The sequence below is a fragment of the Cupressus sempervirens genome, chromosome 9 (genome assembly GCF_028749045.1).
Source record: "Cupressus sempervirens isolate cs-2001-9-10 chromosome 9, ASM2874904v1, whole genome shotgun sequence".
Taxonomy (NCBI): Eukaryota; Viridiplantae; Streptophyta; class Pinopsida; order Cupressales; family Cupressaceae; genus Cupressus; species Cupressus sempervirens.
Window position 1 is genome coordinate 635,110,388 of NC_143126.1, and position 23,785 is coordinate 635,134,172.

Genomic DNA, 23,785 nt, shown 5'->3' on the forward strand with positions numbered 1-23,785 from the left:
AAAACTCAATGGAAGGGCACTAGCATGGTTCCAAGTCCATATATCAAGAGCTGGAATTTTCAAAAAGTGGTTATGATAGCCAATCAGAGCAATGGTTCGTGAGTTATGGCCTTCTGAAGTTGGGCTACCCAAAATTTCTAAAATAATTGTCAAAAATTTATTTGGTTGACTCTATATGTTTCATTAGGGTCTGTCGGCCCTAGGTATTAAGTTTGAGCATCTAGAACCTTCCCAAGCGGCATAGAATTGCCTATTTAAGAAAGGCCTGAACATTGTCTAGAACAACTCTAGGTGATAGTTCACAACCCTATCTAGAAGATTACTATAATGAAGGCACCCATTTGGGTTAGCATATTGTAATTGAGAATTTTTTAATTCTACATTTGTGGAAATAATAAGAGGTCCATATTTTATTCTTGTATTTTTTGGTGTTTCTTTGTTTCTAATATGTGTCTATGGTATTAAGGGGAGTCCCCTGCATCAAGTGGTATTAGAGCTAGTGTTCTTGAGTGAGTGGAAAGATTGCCAATTGTGAGGCAATTTGCACAAGGACTATGGTTTGGGCTGAGTGTGTAGATAGATCATCGATTGTGAGATAGTTTACACTAAGGATTCAATGGAAGCACGAAAATGCCTCCATGAAGAGAGTGTGGCAGAAGAGTTGTAGGTGTTACACCTGAGGATTTTCAAGCCCTCCAAAGACAAATGCAAGCAATGGGGAAAAAAATGTGTATAGGAATGAATCTTCCCATAAGAGATGAAAGTGAGGATGAGGATGAAGTAGAAGAAAATGCCAAAGCAAAGGTAGTTCTAAATCCAGAGGAAGAGAAGCTTTTTAGGGCCATCTCTAAGATTGAAAAAAGACCTAGGTTTGAGGTTCTGACATTTTAAAGAAATCTTAATCTAGAGGATCTGATTGATTGGATCAATGAACTAGAGGAGTAGTTTTAGTATGAAGATATTGAGGATCTAGATAGGGTAAGGTTTGTGAAGGCAAAACTGAAGGGACATGAAAAGATCTAGTGGCAAGAGGATCAGTTGGAGTGAAATAGAAAGGGAAAGGACAAAATCACTAGATGGGATCATATGATATCTAAAATGAAGTGACAATTCATTTGTATGGATTATGAGCTTGACCTATTGAAGAAGATGCAAGGAATGAAGCAAGTGAAAAAATCTATTCAAGAGTATACCAAAGAGTTCTACTAAGTTCTCATTAGAACTGGCCATGCAGAATGTGATAAGGAGAAAGTCACCCATTATCTAAATTGGTGAACTCCAAGCATCCAAGACAAGCTAAGTCTAGTTCAAATGAGTAGTATTGAGGAGGCATAGTAGTTTTCCATAAGATTCAAGGAGAAACTAACTAAGAAGTTTGACAATAAGAATAATGGATGAGGGTATGGTGGAAGATCTAAGAGATGATCTTATGGAGGCCATAATGATGATTAGAAGAATAGGTATGATGTTGGAAGTAGCAATCAGAACCAAAAGGGAAATAATTCCAATCATTTCCATGATCAAAACAATAGAGATCAGAGAGGAAGAGGCAAAAGAAAAGGGTCTTTAAGAGGAGGCTTCTGTGGAAAAAATTTTCACTATAGGGAAGAAGGGCATGGAGGATTTGAATGTACCTAATACCAAGGAAGGACAAATTGAAGAATAGAAGGTTAGGTGAGAGTTGCACATGTTGATGAAGATGCCAGATCCTCACATTTTGAAGATGTTGAAAGAGGAGAAGTCCTAGTTAAGAGAAGAGTCCTACTAAGTGGTGAGAATGAACCTAATCAAAGAAGGATTTTGTTTCACACAAGGTGTAAATGTGAAGATAAGTGTTATGATATGATCATTGATGGTGGAAGTACTAAAAATTCAGTGTCAAAAATGATGGTCACCAAGTTGAAGCTGAAGAGATAGAAACACCCATGTCCATATTGTATTTCTTGGGTGCAAGATAACCATAAAGTTATGGTCAATGAGCAGTGGTCAATGAAGTTCAAGATTGGAAGCTACCAGGATGAGGTACTATGTCATATTATACCTATGGACATATGTCATATGTTGTTGTGTAGGCTGTAGATGTTTTACAGGCATGTTGTACATGATAGGCAAGAAAATACCTATAATCTAATTAAGGATGGAGTGAAACATAAGTTGAAGCTATTGAAGGATAAAGAAGAAAAGGTATGCAGTGCTACCAGCATATGTTTTGTTGATGGAAAAGAGTTTCTTAAAGGTATGAAGCATGAGCATATGTGTTTTGCTATAATTCCTAAAGATGGTAAAGAAGAAGTAAAGGAGGTACTTGCAGAAGTTGCAGATATGTTGGAAAAGTTTTCTAATATTATATTAGGTAATGGACCTGATGGACTACCCCTAATGAGGAAGAGCAGTCACCGAATAGATTTGGTTTCAAGAGCTAGTTTCCCAAACAAGGAAGCACATAGAATGACACCAACAAAAAGTGAAGAGTTGAATAAGCAAGTGCATGATTTGTTGTAGAAGGGGTTGATTCAAGAGAGTTTGAGTCCATCTGCTATACCATCAGTATTATCATCAAAGAAGAATGGAGAATGGAGGATGTGCATAGATTCTCACGCTCTCAACAATATCACAATAAAGTATGGATTTCCAATGCCAAGGATGGATGATATTATGGATTGTTTGAGTGTAGCTAAATATTTCACAAAGATAGATTTGAAGAGTGGGTACCATTAGATTCATATTAGAAAAAGTGATGAGTGAAAAACTGCTTTCAAGACAAAAGAATGACTATATGAGTGGTTAGTCATGCCTTTTGAGCTAACCAATGCACCAAGCACTTTCATGAGGCTCATGAATGAGATACTAAAGGAGTTTCTAGGTAAGTTTTTCATTGTTTACCTAGATGATATTTTGATCTTTAGTAAGACATTAGAGGAGCATTTGATTCATATTCACAAGGTGTTTGATAAGTTGAGGGAAGAAAAGTTGTTGATAAACCTGAAGAACTGTAGTTTTGTAAAGAAAGAGTTGGTATATCTAGGATTTGTAGTCTTAGGAGAAAATTTGAAAATGAACCCAAAGGAAGTGAAGGCTATCCTTGAATGACCTACTCCAAGGAGTGTGATAGAGGTAAGATCTTTTCATGGACTAGCTACAATTTATAGAAAGTTCATAAAAAAATTTAGCAATATTTGTGGACCCTTCATTGAAATAATGAGAGGAGATAAGAAAGACATTAAGTGGACTATAGGAGTAGATAATAGTTTCAATCTATTGAAATAGAAGGTTACTAAGTACCCTATTTTAGCACTTCCCAATTTTAACAAGTGTTTCAAGTAGACTTTGATACTAGTGGTACTGCAATAGGGGTTTTCTTGAGCCAAGAGGGTAGACTTGTTTCTTATTTTAGTGAGAAGTTGAATGATGCAAAAAAAAATTCTATTTATGATCAGAAATTTTATTCTTTAGTTCAAGCATTGAAGAAGTGGAAACATTATCTTCTTCCTAAGGAGTTTGTTTTGTATACTGATCATCAAGCTTTGCAATATTTGAATAGTCAAGGAAAATTGAATAAAAGACATTTAAAGTAGGTTGAGTTTTTACAGAGTTATAACTTTGTTTTGAAACATGGTAGTGGGAAGTCTAACAAATTTGTAGATGCTCTTAGTAGAAGACAATTTTTTCTGACATAAATTTAGATAGAGGTGGTTAGGTTCAAAGAGCTCAGTACATTGTATTCAGATGATCCTAATTTTAGTGAAGCGTGGAAGGCTTGTATAGAACCTATTACACTTGATAGGAAAAAGTGGTTGGATTTCATGATCCAGGATAATATGTTGTTCAAAGGAAGCCAATTGTGCATTCCTAGAAGTTCAATGAGAGAGAATCTCATCGAGGAGAAGCATAGTGGAGGATTGGATGGACATTTTGGTATAGATAAAACTATAGCCTTGGTTGCTGAAAATTATTATTGGCCATAGTTACAGCAAGATGTGATGAAGTTTGTACAAAGTTGTTGAGTATGTCATATGGTGAAAAGAGTTAATCAGAATACGGGGTTGTATCAACCATTACCTATACCAAAGAATCCATGGGAGGATATTAGTATTGATTTTTTTCGTGGATTACCAAGGACACAACACAAGAATGATTCTATTTTTGTGGTGGCTGACAAGTTTTCAAAGATGGTGAATTTTATTCCTTGCAGGAAGACTAGTGATGTTGTTCATGTAGTAGAGTTATTTTTCAAAGAAGTGGTAAGACTACATGGACTACCAAAGAGTATAGTTTCAGATCGAGATACCAAATTTTCTAGGTATTTTAGGCACATATTGTAGAAGAAGTTGAAGATAGATTTGAAGTTTAGTTCATCACATCATCCATAGACTAATGGATAGATAGAAGCTGTGAATCGCAATTTGGGAAATTTGTTGAGATACTTAGTTGGAGATAAACCAAAAGGATGGGATATGATTTTACAATAGGCAAAATTTGCATATAATAATTCTATCAATAAGAGTACTGGTAAATCACCATTCCAAATTGTATATGGGAGTAGTCCTAGAAATGCTTCTGAATTGATGAAGTTGGAAAAAGGAGAAATAAGTAGTGCTAAAGCAGAACATTTTGCTAAACATTTGAAGAATACCCATGAGGAGGTAAGGAAGCACTTCATAAAGATGAACACATAGTATAAGGCTAAGGAAGATGTGAAAAGGAGGTATAAGGAATTTCATATTAGAGATGATGTCATGGTTCATTTGAGGAAGGAGCATTTTCCAGTGGGTACATATAATAAGCTGAAGATGAAGAAGTTTGGACCATGTGAGATAGTGAAAAGGCATGATTCTAGAAATGCTTATGAAGTGGGGTTGCCTGTTGAATTGAATATTTCACTAGTATTTAATATTTTAGATTTGATAGAGTACTATGAAGGAGGTGATGGAGATGAAGTTGCAGAAGTGTAGTGGAGTATTCCAATAGCTAGTTTGGTTACAAAGGAGATTGAGGAGATATTGGATAGTTGTGTTGGCAAAAGTACCAAAAATAGAACTTATGAAGAATATTTGGTCAAATGGAAAGGAAGACCAATAGAGGATTTATCATGGCTAGCAAGGGAGGAGGTTAACTATCTTGGTTTTCCTCTGAACACCTGAGACATGATGGGGTCACTTCTCAAATTACCCCAAGTATCTGATATAGGAGCATCCTAGGTGTAAGGGCAATCTTGCATCACTCAAATATATTTTATTTTTAGTCTTTTCTATTTTAATAAGAGCTAGTAGACATGGTGGTTACTATTTATCAGAACTTACTATTTTTAGTAAGTTTTTTATATGAGCTTAGAATGTTCTCATTTTCTACAGGAAGGTTCATTTTAGAGATATAAGCTTACCATAAAAATCTCATTTCTCTAGCTTAAGTATCAAAGAAGTTATTGCAGATTTTTAGTGGAAAAATTTGTAGGAAAAATCTTCAGGCTCACTATTGGAGGCCTTAGAGTGCTTAGATGAAGTCTAAAAACTCGACAGAAGGGCGCTAGCACAATTCCAAGCCTGTAGATCAGGAGATGGCATTTTTGAAAAGTGGTTATAATAGCCAATTAGAGCAACGGTTCGTGATTTATGGCCTTCCAAAGTTGGGCTACGTGAAATTTCCAAAATAATTGTCAGAAATGTATTTGGCTAACTCTATATGTTTTATTAGGGTCTGTCAGCCCTAGGTATTAAGTTTGAGCATCTAGAACCTTCCCGGGTGGCATAAAACTGTCTATTTAAGAAAGACCCAAACATTGTCTAGAATAGCTCTTGGTGATAGTTTGCAGCACTGTCTGGTAGATTACTATAATAAAGGTGCCCATTTGGGTTAGCATATTGTAATTGAGAATTTTTTAATTTTATATTTGTAGTGATAATAAGAAGTCCATATTTTGTTCTTGCATTTGTTGTTGTTTCTTTGTTTCTATTATGAGTTTATGGTATTAAGGGGAGTCCCCTTCATTAGATAAGGTTTATCTTTAGTTGTGTACACAATGGGAAGCTATGGTTGGAGCATCCTATTCAAATAACAAAGAAAATGACTCATTGAATCATAGGGCTCCCAATGTTGAACAAAGAAAAGTCTACCAAAACCATAAATTAGGTAGAACTAGAAAGAAGAAGTTTTTCTGAGTGGGATGGAAGAGGTATCAATATCAATAGTATGACTAACATGACACTAAAATTTGGAATTCATGTGACATCTCATAAGATCTATAGCTCCAGTCATCTCAATAGCATGTTATGTGAAGCAGTTGATCTGACTCTCAAGGTGGTGAAGAATAACATGTCCTTCAACCTTGCCAAGCTAATGTTGAATCAATTCAACAAGAAGATGGAGAACATTAGAACTTCAAAGAATGACCCATGTAAATTTGGTTCACTCTTGACTTATTTATTTTTCTTTGTGCAAAATTTGTTCCCTTCAAAAGGTACAATTGTATGAAGAAAAGATGTACCAATACTATATTAGATTAATGAATATATAGCAGAGATGGGTGAGAACTTTGTCAGTACCATGGAATATTACTTTGATTCATTCAAGGAAAAGATGAATAGTAGATATAGAATTCTACAAAAACTTGTAGAATATTACAAGGATGATGTTTATTTCATGGTAGACTGTGACAAAGTGTACATTCAAGAAGTCAAACCTAGAGTGGTGTAGGTTAAGCCTCTAAGCTATGAGGTTAACATTGATGAAACCAAGGATATCATTGAGGAATTTTTGAATAAATTTTTGGATCCCAAGGCCACATATTTTGGTACTTTTGATGAAGCCAAATCTAGAATAAAACTTGAAATTAAGCCTTGTCAAGTAGTCAGTAAAGGAAAGAAGATGATAGAAAAACTGAGACAAACAAGTTATACTCTCCTATTAGTAGGTGAAAAATAGATGATATGGAAGAAGATGAAGTAGAGGATGAAGAAAAAAAAAGAAGGTCTAAGGAAGAAGAGCCAATAAGAAATAAAGGTAAGGTTATCATATAACCAAACCTACCAAATCATCCCCAACTATGTTTACAAGAAGGTCAGTTAAGACCAAAAGGAACTGGTATGGCATGTTTTAGATTTCTCAAATATGAATCAAGGAATGTAGATGAGAAAAGGAAAATTGAGGATGTTGTTATGAATAAACTAGGAAGATGGAAATACTCTCCTAATAAAGTTGTATAGAAAACTCCCAATGAGCTTATGCAAGCAGTCAAGCCAAGATGGGAAAATGCTAAGAAAAATACAAAAGATATATTTGAATAGAATCTAAGGCATCTCATACTAAGTCTTAGTAACAAAGAGGTGAAAGATTCCGTGAAGAAGAATGAATAGAATTTAACTCTAAAAATAAACACATGCATGATTCTTCTCAATGATATAGAATTCATAGTGAAGTCAACTTCAACTACATGGAATAATATCTACAAACTTCATCAATAGAGTGATTTTTTTGTTCATGTTAGTGACATAGATGATGAAGATGAAAATGAAGAAAATGATAGTAATGATGAAGAAGATTTAGAAATAGATTATTTAAATTTGGATGATGAGAGAAAGAATAGGAAGCTACTAAGGAGGATGTCCATCAGATTCAGAGTATTGAGGAAACTGACCTATAGAATATTGTAGCAGTAGTTATGGCTTCATTTCCTCACTCTCCAAGGAAAGCTTTAATGTCATCAAGCTTAGAGAAAGCTTCTGCCAAGTTGGTTGTGTCAACCACTACAACACCATGCACTCAACCAATTTCTACAACTGTTCAACAGAGTACCATATTGACTGAAGTGATCAACACTTCATCGACTGAGTAGCTAGTGCTTCCTCCATCATCAGATTTGGCTACACAACAACAAGGTATTTCTACTATCAGTACAATATCTAATTTTTTTTACTAACCCTTATATTTATATTGTTTTTATAATTCCAAGTATGCAAATAGTAAGTACAAAGACAGTTGAGAGCAAGCCTCAATTGAGTACTAAAGTTTCAAGAAAAGAAAAAGGTAAAGAAGAATACATTGATCTTGATGAGGATATAATTATCCCAAATTGGGATATCTCTACTCTAAATCCTAATCAAATGAACATCATAAGTGAACTATTGAAAAATAAAGTTAAGTAGTAGATTCTTAGAGAAGAAAAAAGTAGAGAAAAGCTAGTGCTTGAAGATGTGAAGAACATACTTGTAGATGCATTAAGTACTGAGTACTCAACCTATCTTGGTTCAATTAGTAGAAGTTGTCTAGAAATTCAATGAATATCTAAATGGACAAGAATTTTTTTTACAAAGTTTAGAGAAGAAATTTGAGAACAAAGTATTGGAGAAAGTTGCACAAAAAATTGCAATAAATGAAGTAGAATTGACTTCTATTCTTAGCTCATTGCAAACCTCTACAAATAATGTAACTTCATTATTAACATTTATCTTCAGTCAAGAAATCAAAGATAAACTATCTAAGATAGATGAAGACTTTAAGGCAAGTGCACACCAGTTGCCACTTGACCCGAGGTATAGTTCTACTCACTACTCAAAGATTAGATTTTTGACTAATATGCAAGTAAAATTATTAAGGGAAGAAGCAAGGATTAGGGTCATACTTCTAGATGTCCAAGGTATGATTCTCCCAAACATGGATGCATTTTAGATATACATTGCACATGCCAAAACTCTCATCCTTGATAATAACTTCTCCATAGTTGATCACATGATAGAGTTATCAGTAGAAGTACAAATTGCACTTCATACAAGCAATGGGTTATAGCTATAGAATTGATTTTGAAGGTACATTCTGACTTCTTGTGACATTTTAGCATTATCATGTAGCACACACCTTTGGCATTTATGTCAAAAAGAGGGAGAACATAAGATAAGATAAAAAGGGAGAGAAGATGTGATATAAAGGGGAGAAAATAAAGATATGAGATATATGTATATAGTGAGTAAAGTATATTATGTGATATATGTATGGGGGAGAAACATAATATTATACAAATATATGTACAATTAATTAGAAAACATCTCTTGCAAAAGAAATTTTGAAAAATCTCAAAAATAGAGTATGTTACTGAGTTGAAGATAGAGGATGGAGACAAAAGAATGTTATGAACTTGAAATTTTTCAAAATTCAATTTTTGATTGACAATTCTTTTTGTCACTAATGCCAAAGGGGGAGATTGTTGACATTATAGTCAAATTTATTTATTAGTGACTCACACTTAGTCAAATGGTCATCAGCTACTGAGCTTATCTTGCAATTGACAATGTTAATTGAGTAATCCAACTTATATTGAGATCTACAGTTGCTACCAAGTTCTATAATCAATATTCAGTTCCTAATAAGTAGTATCTACCAAGTTGATAAGTAATAGTGCCAATCAAGCTTCATAGTATTTATCGAGTTGCATAGTGTCAATCATGGTCTCTAGGATTTACTAAGTTCATAGTATCAATGATATGAATCTAGTGTTGACCAAGCTAGGAAGTGTCAACCAAGTGATTTAGTTTATACCAAGCTTACAGTGCAATGTAGTGTCAACCAAGTGATTTAGTTTATATGTCAAGTTTCAGAGTATTCACTGACTCACTAGCGTTGACTGAATTCAAACTACTTGGAAGTGATTAGGATTAATTGAGCTTCTACTTCTAATGAGTGCATGATGATGCTAAGTTTTGATAATGGTTGTCGAGTATCAGAGCCTCACCAAGTTTGTCTTCAGAACCTGAGTACTAGCAGTTGAGTTAACTTTGTGTATTTTGGTGAAACTTGTATTGTAGCCAGCTTTGATGAATTTTAATTTAGATTGGTATAAATGAAATGTATTGTATTACATCCAAATGATGAGATATGCATATTAGAAATAATAAGAGTAGAAGTGTTAATTAAGAAGGCTACAAGCAGTATAAGGAGCAACGAAGATTTATCTATCACAACAAGGTGATTGTTACACTCCAAAGGAATCTCAACCAGCAAATCAAAGTTGCATATCAGAGATCAACCACTGGTTCATCCTAATAGGTGGACTAGTTAAATCTTTTCACAAGGAAGACTTAACAGTCTTTTGCAAATCTCTTTATTGAGTGCATACTTCATTGTATGTTTTGTAAATCCTTTAACAAGGTGGAGCTAGCATTCCTTATTTCTCCTAATAGGGAAAATAATCAAAAGTGATCAATTGTAAACCTTAACTAGCCAAATTTATACTACAGTACTAAAACTTGTGGGTACCATCCCCACCCTAGTTTTACTTTCTATTTGGAAGGTTTCTGGGTCACCATATCTTGTGTCAAAGTGATATGAATGTTTTAATACTTTAAGTTTTTAATGCATGCAATTAGATCAGAGTACATATGAAGGATTATTGGTGAAATAAGAATAAGTTTTATTGGTCCTTAATTCACCCCTCCACTTTTAGTAACCTAGCCTATCCTATTTTTCCAATAGGAACATGCTCCACTTCTTTAAATGATGTTCAACATGCTCTAAAATATTCAAAAGAAGGGTACATGTCAAATTGTAATTGAAGATGTTAAATTGTATTCATGATTGCATAATTAATTTCCAATAGAAAATTAATACCTCCACCACTATGATGCATATCATGGCCTTCATCATGTGTAGGTTTAGTGATAGGCTATGAAGGCTATAGTGAAATGTTATGCACATTGTTGTGTAGTCAATTTATGTTGGAAACTAAAACAAAAAAGAAATTTCTCAGATATTCAATTTGATTTACTTTTCATTTGACCAATTTATCCGTGTCTCATTTGGTGCACCAGATTCTTTGGTATGGCTTTCAAATTCTTGGCGTAGGCGTCCAGCCAAAAATTTATAGCCTTCCTTCAAGGCAATTTTTTTATCTTCATCCATGTGCTCTACATTGAAATTTGTACCCTTTATTTTTTTCTTAATATCATCGGTTTTGCATGTATGATTTGATTAAACAAAATATTTTGCAACATTATATAAAAAAATTATATGAAACACCATTTTTGCTACTTACAAGTCGAGACTGAAGATTCATATAGCCACAAGAGCGAAGTTTGTGTTGGCAAACCTTTTTTAGTCTCACTTTTGTAGGCTTTGATGTGTCTTGCTATCTATGAAAAGTTTGAAACATGTTAGATTATATATTTACAAATATCACTAATTAGTGCATGATTACATTCTTCTTAATACTATCATGACATACCTTCTTTTGCCCTTTTCTGGTTCATTTCCTTTATCACGTAGCCTTATCTTTTTTGTATCTTCTATTATTTCATTCCACTCCATAAATGGAATCATAGTAGGATGGTTGTACTTTGGGTTATCCTTGAGACCTCTTCTACATTTGTCCCTCATTATCTTTATATGTTTGGATTCTCTTCTAAGAACTAGGGTAGTGTCAAAAATGTTTTTTTTCCCCAAAAGATCTTCAAAAGATGTAATGAGCTAATTTTTTAATTCAGGACCCTATTCATTCCACCTTTAAAAAAAAATTGTTAGATCAATAAATTTAATATAGTAAAATATATGGAAGAAAAGAAAAATATTGTAGCAATGATATGAAACTACATACCTTTTACATATGGTGGGTCCAAATAGCTTCAATGTCATATCAAAATGATGATTAAAAAAAATGTTAGTTCCTACAAAAAAATCATGACAATATTAGTCCAAAATGAGTTATGTATAAGTAAACTACAATTACACTAAATAATAACAATTTTACAACACCTGGAAGCTTTCATAATTTTAACAAAAACATAGTTTTCTTGTTCAACAACAATTTCCCCGCAAATGAACCAGTACTAGTCAAACAGGCTACTCCAAGAAATGGTTCAACTTTAGTAGTACTAGTCTCTATTGTTCTATCAACTGAAGGTCTATCTATTAGTGCACAAAATAGGTCCATGAGTATAAATCCCACCCAAAAAAAATAATGCATGATTAGCACATTATAAAATATAGCAAAACAAGGTTTTACCAGTTGTAGTTGGCATAGTCAAAGATGTTTGTAAGCTCCTTATTGTCAACAATGCACTCGACAAAATCAGACTGATGACCAAAGGAGGCATCTGCACTTCATCATGAGTTGAAGAATACATTGTTAGAAAAGAAATTTGCAATGGATAAAGATCAAATGGGATACTAGCTAGAAGCATCCAAAAATAAAAGTAAAGTGTTATAATGTTGATAAAAACAAACAATGTTGCACTAGTAGGGCCACAATCTTCTGTTATTTCTCATATTGTTTCACAATGTGTACAACTATTGCATTCTTTCTTCTCATAGCAATACAAGAAAGTATTAATTAAAGAGAAAGTGTAATAATACTGTAATTTTTAGTAATGCTGAATATATGGATTAAATATATATACCGAGTTGGCATATATTTGACTACAAAACTAGACCCAGATACATTCCCCACTGTATAATATTATTATTTAACTTATCAAGCTTGCATGTTTAGAAGTTACTATTCATGATTATATAATAATCAATAGAAGGAAATCTCTTAAAGTGGTTTTGTTCAAGATAATTATCACCAAATGTTCAAGGGTAAAAATAAGATTTTTTTCTATAACTCTCTCTTAAACTATATGCACACAACATTTGGTATATGCCCCCAACAAGACTAGTTGCTCATAATGTTGGACTCCTACTAAGTGTCAGCATGGGCTCTAAAAAAGATAAGAAGAATTAGCCTAGAAGAAATGTAAAAATGTGATAAATAAGAAAATTGAAACCAAAAGAACACTGCACTAAATGATTTAAGTTATTGAACATTTATTTTCTAAGTCATGTAAAGTTTGTATCATGATTCCATCATTTCAATGCCATAGAAAATAAAAATAATTATTTGGGATAGTTGTCTAATCTTATTTATTTCTGGTAGTACTACAAGCACATGAGCAGGTTTTATTTCTCTACAAAGTCTAAAGATTTTAATATTTTCTTTGTCTATTTGATCATTTTGGATATACACTTGTGGGTTGGCCATTTGTTTATGAGAGGTAAAAATTGTTTCTAAGCTTGTATTATTTTTTCCTTTAGAAAATCTACAGATTTTTCATGTTTGTTTGACCTATGAAAATTGTTTGAGTTTTGTAACTTCTATATGCATTCAACCTTGTTTGATTTTTAATTTGTTTCTTAATTGTCTTTTTAATTTATTGAGTGATATACAAGTAGAACATGCTTTTAGGAAATAATTCTTGACAAAGCCCTAACTATTGAAGTATATACTGTTACAATTCTAGAAAATGTTTATGGTTCTAAAACATCCTACTTATCTTCCAACCATTATATTATATTATATTTATTTTACAAACTCTTATTAGGGAGATTTTTGTTTCTTTTGACTAATTCTTGGCTCTTTGTTTGCATGCTCTATTTCCAAAAATATATTTTCAATAAACTTAAACTTCCCAAACCCAAATCCATATTGTGTTTTCCCTCTCATAATGTGTTTAATATGTGCCATTATTTAATTTTTTTTGAAAAACTACTTGCATCATTTTAAATGTATTTGTCTTTTCTTTGTTAAAATTTATTTGTCATCTAACATTAACAATCTGTAAAATTTTAGTTGACATAAATTTTGGAGATTTGAAAAATGAAAGTGATGTCTATAACCAAATTCAATTTTGTACTTTGTAGCTAGAATAAGATGTGTAAATCTGTCCAAAAATCTCCATCATAAGTTGCTTAAATTGTTATGCTATAAGTATTTCTATTTCAGAATTGCTAGTTCAATCAAGTGAGGGTAAAAGTTCACTGAATTTTGTGGCCACATTCCCAAAGTGGTGATTTGGAACCTAGGGTTGTGGAAAAGAAATCTCTTAAGTTGGATTTTTTCAAGATAATTATCAGAGCTAGGTTTCAATCTTGGGACTTGTGGGTTATGGGGTAGTTCTAATTTGGAATTGTATATCATATAAAAACCACATTTAGTTGTAAATTTTGATCATAGAATGTGAAGCTACATTTCAAACTATAAATCTTATACTTGATATGATCTGCAACTTACAAATGGATCTATTAATAGTAAATAAGTTCTTAGTTGAACTCAATGGTCATAACACTCTCACCTTTCATCATCAAGCACAACCTATAATAGTTCAAATAGAAAACCAAGTATGTAATAACACTCAATCATAATTGAATCTTCCTTAAATATACTCAACATTTTAATAATACTATAATTTGAAATAATGTTGTAAAGAGAAAGTGTTAATTACATGAAGGTTGTGTGCTACAACCTTCACCATGTTGACCACGCGGTCTCCCAAGCATAAAAAAATCCTGTAGAAGAACACATAATATTTTAGGTAATGATCTATAAGATACTATAAAATATAAACATTTATTAAAATTCCATTATTGCTTAAGATTAATTATTGCTTACCTTTAAAGAATTGACTCTAAGTATTAATTATTCTTTTAGTTCATCTGTCTGCTCGGTTATGTTTCTCTCGAGGATAATATTAAGAATTTCATCACTATATTTTTATATGAGTTTATTGTCCATGAATATGGGGTCATCACTATGGGAAATTCCATCTAGAAATGATGCATGTGTTTTAGATTGCATTTGATCTGCTATCACTTTTTCTTTTCGTTATCAATAAGTACCAAGTTTTGACATCAGTATTAGTAAAATTCCATTAAAATAACTCCAAAGCCATAAAGAAAAGAACATAATAATACAAAATTTGTTTCTATAATTTGTACAATTACAATAATTAAGGTTTACCTTTGATGAAGAAGGTGTGTGAGCTGGTACATCCCTATCTATGTGTTGTGGTGTATCTATCTCACCCCGTGAAAAATATTTGTAAATCTTAGCAATCAATAGAAAAAATGAAAGTAATAAACTTACCAAAAAAATTATTAGTAAAATAGTAGATTGTATATTAGAGTCAATATTAATTGGAGGCAATTGGTTTAAATGTTATACTTACTAGTTCCATGATAGGGAATTGTTTTGTATCTACACAATTCAAATTTTAATCTATCGGAAGCTCTTCACTTGCACTTATTGATTTTATCACACATACAAAAACATGATTTCCCTAGCATGCCTCAAATATACAATTCGGCCACTTATTAGTTGACACAGGTTGAAAAATATTTATAAATCCTACAATATTCCCTATTGATTTTGGTCTTCTATCAATATACATAGTGAACCTTTTACTTTGATCATTTTCTTTGCATTGTATATAATTTGGTGACAATGCATACCTATACATACTTTTTTATATTACACAATTTGCATCCAATTGTTGTAATTGTAACAAGGTCCTACATACTCGATCAATTCAATAACTTTATTGTAATTGACTTTTATGCCATCCATGGAAAATAGGCCCAAACCATGTAATGAAGATGGAGCTAAGCGATATATCCTTTCGTCAATAGAAAATTTAGTGTTAACTAAAGGTAGTTCCTTAGGTACCCATTCTTTCTGAAAATGTGTGTACCTTAAGGGAAACTTCCTATCACCTTTACTCTCATTATCATAGGAACATGACCCTCTCAATAAGAAAAAATTACATTCATTATTGAATTTTCTTCTAATCTTTTGACCTATAGTTGATCTCCCTATTTAGACCTACTAGATATCTCACTTTTGTCTTCTATTCCTACATTTATTACCTCTACTTTATGTGTCCTAGCTATGTAATATCATTGTATATACTACATGAAAATAGAGTTCAACACATAATAACTTAATTAAAAAACATACAAGTCAAACAAATTTCAATAAATAAATCATAACTCCATCATACTTGACAATGATCATATGTTGAGATTCATTTCATTGATCATCATCTTTATCCATGTCATCATCATCATCACCATCATCATACTTGTAAGTTTGATCATCTTTGTCACCACCACCATCTTCGTCGACATCATCATCATCTTCATCTTCATCACCATTATCATGACCATTATCATCATGACCATCATCACCTTGATCATCACCATCTTCATTAGCATGATCATGATCATCATCACCATCATCATCAGCATCACCAGAATCATCATCGTATTCTTCTTCATCATCATTGTGTAACAGTCATTCATGATCATCATTTATTTCATCTTCTAATTCTTCAGTATCATCTTCTTCTATCACATTATACTTTACCAACCTTCCTCTTGGATCATGTCTAGCAATAAATGACCAACCTAGTTTATGTGGAATGCCAAAGTGAAACACTTGCTCACATTGGCTTGGAAGAACATAGGGCTAATCTCCAACTATCTCAAATGACCTTGTATTAATCATTATAAATCCACTATCATATTTAATAATAGTCCTATTAGGATCATTTTGATTCAGTCATAACATGTACCATTTGACAAAAAAAAGAACTAATTTGAATGAATTAAAGTCACACTCAAGTATATCATCCAAAATGCCATAGTATTGATTTTTAGATTGTTGAGGATGTATGTCATTTCTAGATGAAATATTGGTGACCTTGAAGATTACATTTATCTAAGAATCACAAGTTTTATTCATTTTTTCTAACTTTTTTATGCAAATTTTATGGTCATGGTATACATAGCTTTGTGGTGTTTAATCTACAATTACTCAAACATTTCAAGATTATTTGCATCTATCTGTGAGTTGATATTAAACTTATGGGTTATGATTTGTAATCTTCTACATAACTTTCTATCTTTTAAGCCATATGCTAGATCAAGTACCATTGGTGTAACATTGGGATCTCCATTATGATGAGCTTCTTTAACCAATAATACAACACTGTCCCATGTTAATGAGCTACCATTTTCTTGAAACAATTGAATCCATACCATCATCCAATCAAGATTTTTTGCAATATACAAATGTAGTGTATCCCACTCACGACCAACTATAAAAAAAAAAACTAGACTAGTTAGAAACAACTTATATTAATGATGGATAAGAATTAATTAACTACAATAACATCTTATAATTACCTCTCACTTTCCTCAATCTACATTTCTCCATCAAGTAATCTTCTTGAAATTTTTTAATGGAGTTTGGATCTCAAATTTGATCTACATGGAGCTTTTGATAAAGTAATGAGGCACACACTCCAAGGATATCCTACTATCCCTTCCTAGAACCAACTCAAGACTAGGGCAAAGGTAGAATGGTCTTACACACACACATACCAACTTCACCCTCTCAAATGCACCCTATCTTCCAAATAGTCTATCACCTTCCCCAAAGCACAAATTCACCCAAAAACATCACTTTAGCTACATCCTCCAAGATCTTAAAATTTCATACACCCTAATACATCATTCTCGACTATTCCACCAAGATTCTTGACCAACTAATAGGTCTAGGGTTTCTTACTACACCGAAACCACAAGTTACATTGGGAGACATAAAAGGGGCTCAATCCTAGTAGCTCTATTTCACCAAAAATAATTTTAAACACCCCAAAATTGCAAACAAAATTCAAGAAAATTTAACATAAAAAACCATATCTAAATCCCAAAGATGGTTTATGGGTCTGAACTCTAAAGCCCTTTTCTCTTGAGTGCTAGTTTCTAGGATTTATGGCTTGAAAATTTTGTTTAGTCTTGTAGGATCACAACATCAATTCAAAGGTGGATTTTCTTTCTCCACCAATATTAAAATAATCCTTACTAACCTTTCACCAAATCTCCAAACCCCAAGATTCATAAAATGATCATTATCCTATGTTTTCAGTCCATCAACATGTTAACAACAGGAATAATAGTTCCAAACTATGGCCACTACATATTTGAAAGGAATATAACACTAGGAACATTTCCATGCATGCTTCTTAAAAATTAAAACCTTCCTTCTTACCAAACATTAGGAAGTTTCACTATGTGTATTAAGAGAAATACAAAATATACATATAAACCCTTATCACAGTCTAGGGTAAACATCAGATAAGGAAAAATCCAAAACCAACTATTGCTTTATAATATTTAAATAAAAAAATCATTTCCTTAAGTTAAGATCAAAGATAAAACTTTCTAAGAATAGACTTAGTCACTTACTATCACCTTGCAATTAAATAAGGAAAGATACTTGTTGACTGTGCATAAATTCACTCCAAAAGATTTATATTATTCACTCCAAATCCGTACATGATAGCATGCCAACATCTTCTAGGTGGAAGATAAACAATTTATATATCCTTCCCTTTGACCTTACAACTTCACCTACTCATGTTTGATCAAAATAGAGCTTTGACTATTGGACTTACATATTTTTGCATGAAAAGTTGCAAAAAAGGAGAGTTGCATGACAACTTTTGTAATGCCCTACCTGGAGATCCTTGGAACAAGGATTCAATTCAAGATGAGATTTTTTTTAAAAGTATGAAAGAACATGACAACATCATACAGGGATCACAAAGATCACAATAGAAGACTTCAACAACAATCCCAAAAACTAACAGATCTCCAAATGCTACAACCTAACTGATACAACCAAACCAAAGAATGAAAACCCAAGACTACATCAAAACATAAAATCTTTGATCTTTCAAATCATAGAACCACTAGCATTCCTAAAGGGTACTCAAAAGTCCAAATTGGATTCTTCAAAAAATACTAGAGATGCCTCCTATTTTTTGTATGAGAGAATAACAACTGACAATCTTGCATGAGGAAGTACCTCTTCATGTGAGAAAGTACACTGAGCCATGCAAGGAAACACCATCTTGCATGAGGAAATGCTTGGCTCAATATCCAAAACATCCAAACTAGTGTGGGGTTCCATGCAAGCATTCACCACAAGCCACACAAGGAAACCCAACACAACACACAAACATTTGCATTCTCGCACAAGAAGGAACAATTTCATGCAAGGATACAAATTAGTAAGCTAGAAAACATAAAGGTAAAAATATAGGAAATAAATTTCCTCCACATGGGGTAGTGTCGAATCCACATTTTGAGGCATAGATAGTAAAAAACAATAGCTACTAAATGGATCTGCATATAACCATCTAACATAATAGTAAAAAATATACTAAAAGTAACATCACAGTGTACATAAGAAACATCGCAATGTATAGAAATAACATCGCAATAAATGAACAACCAAACTAAGTATGTAGTTCCTCCCAACCATTAATAGCATCATAAGACCATCGTGGGTCCTAACCATCCCCCACATATAACATCCAAAACTACTAACTAGATCGTCAATGCTATCTTATAAGAATGTCACTACTCAAACATGCTAGAATTAAAGTATAATATAATCTAAAAAATCAACCACTTCATCTATCATATGTTAAACATCAAAAAAATAGGAAATCTAACATGTTGAACCAATAAACAATAGATACACTAACGGAACAATTCATATCATCTAATCATATGCTAAACATCATAATATAGGAATGTGTCAAATAAACTAGAATCATCTAAACATGATATCTAAGCATTCAAATAAAATCATAAATCACAAGAAAGTATACTTCAAAACCTGAAGTATCAAGTGAAAACATCTAGCAACAGTCACACTAGGAAGAAAGATTGTCTTTGTACACTGGTCCCCAATAGTGGTATGGGTAACTACACCTCCCAACCACATGGAACCCCTAGGTCCACTCCCATGTGCTATTGGAGATAATGATCTAACCACGAACACACATAAAACAAACATCCATGGCTAACACTAATGCCAAACAATATGATGAATGAAACCAAGAACATAGACAATGCATAAACTATAGGTCCTAGTCAGATTCTCAATGGGCTACTAAGTAGGGGTTGACATCATGGAGATTCACTTGGCATTAACAAGCCCAAGCTAGTTTTAATAGCTCAGACTTCCCAATGGAACAAGTACATCCTAAATTTTTTTATTATCTTAAGTTTTATTCCCACTCACATTTTTTTCACTTAATTAAAACTTAATCTACCAACCTATGGTGACATGATCTTGAGGATGTGAGATAGATGCTCCCTCCATATGCTACCCTACCCTACCCATGCTCATCCAATGATAAGTGCCCATAGGCATGCATATTTCCAACCCAACCCCAATGATCATAACTCCCAAAAGTACTATGAAAGATTAGGCCTCACAAGTCACATGAAAAATGTATACACACATACTCATGTGTGGAAAACCACCATCATGAAGATCTATTAGAAAGGTTAATATTTCCTTGGATATATTAATTGGGATATTCCAAGGGTCCCTAAATATAGTTTGTCCTCTTGTACACATGTGGAGGACATGTCATTGTTTGTCCTTTATTCCACATGTAAGGACAACTCTTGTTTATTTCTTTATTTAGTTTATCCTCCTTAAGAGGATTGTGACACTTTGCACACACCTATTACGAATGTGGCATTCATAGAAATGGGAGTTAAAAATGCAACTCCTCTCTCATCTCTATCTAAGAGATGCTCCTCCTTCTTTCTTCTTCACACTCTTAGCACTTGATGTTATTGTATTGAGCTACTTTTTCTCCAACACTCTCTCTCTCTCTTCTCTAGGCATTTGCCTTCATTCATAATACTCACAAGGGGTTTTCTTTGCTTTCCCCTTATAAATCCTTGTCTCCATTGTTGAACCATCTTGGTGTATGCTCTTGGAGTTGCTTATCTTATGGTAACATTGTTTCACACTTAACTTACTTGGATTGTTTCTCATTCCTTGCTCAACATTATCATTTCTTACATGGTATCAGAGCTTGGCTATCTAATCCTTGTTTTAAGTTTTGTGTTGAAGGTTGCCATTCATTAGAGCACACCTTATTTGGAGACGTTATTGAGAGAAGAAGTTTGTGTTGTGGTTTTAGCTCATTTTAACATATCTTGTGTATGCAGGTTTCATATTATTGTTTTACTAGCCCTCTTTGGAAGGCTTGCTGCCAAAGGGTTTTCTTATAAAATTTCAATTTTTTTCTTGTTTTGGAAGGCATGCCGCCAAAACAAGAAGTATTACATGAGTAAAGTTTTCAATAAGTCTATAATTTTCTTACTCCTTAAAAAAATTTTTTTTTACTATATTGTTTTAATCTATATTGGTGACTTCAAATTTTTTTTTCATACTATACTATTATCATTTCTTATTATTAATTTCCTTGCTTAATATTTCTTACATTTTCATCTCTTAATCACGCATAGCGCGAATCTTTGTTTTAAATTTTTTTTGTGGGCAGTCGTGCCACCCGCGCGCCACCCACAGCGCCGCCGCGCACCCACAGCACCGCCGCGTGCCCTCAGCACTGCCGTGCACGGCCATGACCATCAGCACTACCGCGTGCTGCCATGTACTCACTGCACCCCCGTGCGCCACCGCGTGCCGTCAGCGCCGCCGCGCACCATCAGCACCATCGCACACTGCCGCATGCACTCAGCGCCACCGCACACCCTCAGCACCGCCGAGTACCCTCAGCGCCACCGCACGCTATCAGCACCGTCGCGTGCCACCTGCGATGTACCCTGCGTCCATTGCCATGCTCGAAAAATGTCATTTTTGTTTGAAACTCTTGTAAATTCCACCACTCCCACCACGTTTATTGTTTCCTTCCACCACATACCACCAACCCACCGCCCCCTTCACACCTGTCATTACCATTCTGCTCCACCCGCGGTAAACCTTAAGGCGCAACCTGCGTTCAGGCCACGCATCAAACGCCGCCTACGCAGCCACGCCACCCACTCGGCTCCATCCTTATCCTCTTCCATTTAAACCGCAGGTTTTTATTTATTTAAAACCTCAGCTTTGTTTGATAAAAATTTCTTCACAACATATTTAATTTTTTTTACAAGCAACCTTAAAATAAAAAATAGGTTTATTTTAAAAAAAAAAAACAAAACAATTTTTTCATTTTATAATTTTTTTTACTCTAACCTTTTTAAAAATATATATATATTATTAATTTTATATATAAAAGACATAAATTTTTTTATTAATTTGATTGTCAAATCAAGGAATTTTTTTTAAATTTTTTTTTTTTTTTTAATAGTGTTAACCTTAATTCCAGAAATAAAACTTAATTATTCTAATTATCATTCTTGGAAAACTCATGTCTCATTTATTTTTCATTTTAAATACCTCTTCGAAATAGCCACTGATCCTTCTCTTGAACCTGGTTCAGCGACTACCCAAGATGAGAAAGATACTTGGAAAGCTAAAAATGAAGAAGCTTTAGGGTTAATTGGTATTTCCATTATTCCAAATTTATATGTGTTGATTGCTCACTATTCTAAAGCTCATGATGCATGGTCCATCTTGAAAACCAAGTATGACAGTGGCGATGAATACCACAAAATACAGTTGCAGGATCAACTTGAAGATCTCAGGTATGCAGATTTCAAAAGTATGGATGAATTTCTCTTAAAATTTGATTCTCTTACAAGCCAAATTATTGCCTTAGGTGTTCAATTAGAGGACATTCATTTAATTCATCTTATTCTTAAAAAGTGTCTTCCTAGATAGTTTCAACAGTTTATAACTAATATTCATGCACAGCTTGCTATTCCTACTTTAACTTCTCAGTTAACTTATGTTATTTTTCAAACTTTATTAAGATAGGAAGAAGCTAAGCTAATTCAGTTTGGTACCCTTAAATCAACTGAACATGCATTTGTGTCTAGAAATTCAAATAATAATTTTTGTTCCAATAATAATAATAATAACAACAAACAATATAATACTAATTCAAATAATTCCAACAATAAATTTCATGTGAAATATAATAATAATACCAATCATCCTAATAACACTCGTAATACTAATAATAAAAGGAATCATTCCAATTCCAAACCTCATTGTTCTTATTGTGGCAAAGATGGTCATATTGTCAATAACTGTTTTAAAAAGAAAAATGATAAAAAAACCCTATGAATACTAGTAACAATAATCAAAACTCAAATCATAAAAAAGGTAACTCTACTAGTTTTAATCCTCGTCATGCTTTTACTTGTAGCTTTAATCTTTGTAGACCTTTAGAATGGATTGTTGAAAGTGGTGCATCACAACATATAACCTCTCATAAAGAAATATTTGATTCTTTACAACCTGATATTGCTAACATTCCTATTCAGTTAGCTAATAATCAGACTTGTAAAGTTGAAGGACTAGGTGATGTTACTATTCCTAATGGTAAATTGCATGATGTTTTATATGTACCTGACTTGAAAACTAATATGCTTTCTGTTTCACAGTTATGTCAGGACTATAAAGTTGAATTCTACAAAGATACATGTTATATCATAGATCCTCAAATTCTAAAAGTGATTGCTCATGCTACAATGGATAATGACAATTTGTTTAAATTCCATGAATTTGCTACTTCACGATATTCACTACATACTTCTATTGATTTCAATATATGGCATGAAAGACTTGGCCATTTAAATTTTGATTATATTACTTTCATAAAAAAGCATAATATGGTTGATGGCTTGCCTCACATTATACCTTTCAAGATTTCCTGTACAAGTTGTATGAGTGGTAAGATGCATAGGGAGCCCTTTCCAAGTTGAAAATCATGGCGGGCAACTAATAAGTTGCATCTTGTCCATAGTGATCTTTTGGGCCCCATGGAGAATACCTCCATTCAAGGTTCTCAGTATGCACTTACCTTTGTTGATGATTTTTCTAGACGAACTTGGATCTATCTTTTGCATAGCAAGGATCAAGTTCTTGATATATTTATTAAATTTCAGTTATATGTTGAATGGCAATCTGGTTTCAAACTTAAAATTCTTAGAATTGATAATGGAAAAGAATATGTGAATAATGCTTTTCATTCTTATTTGA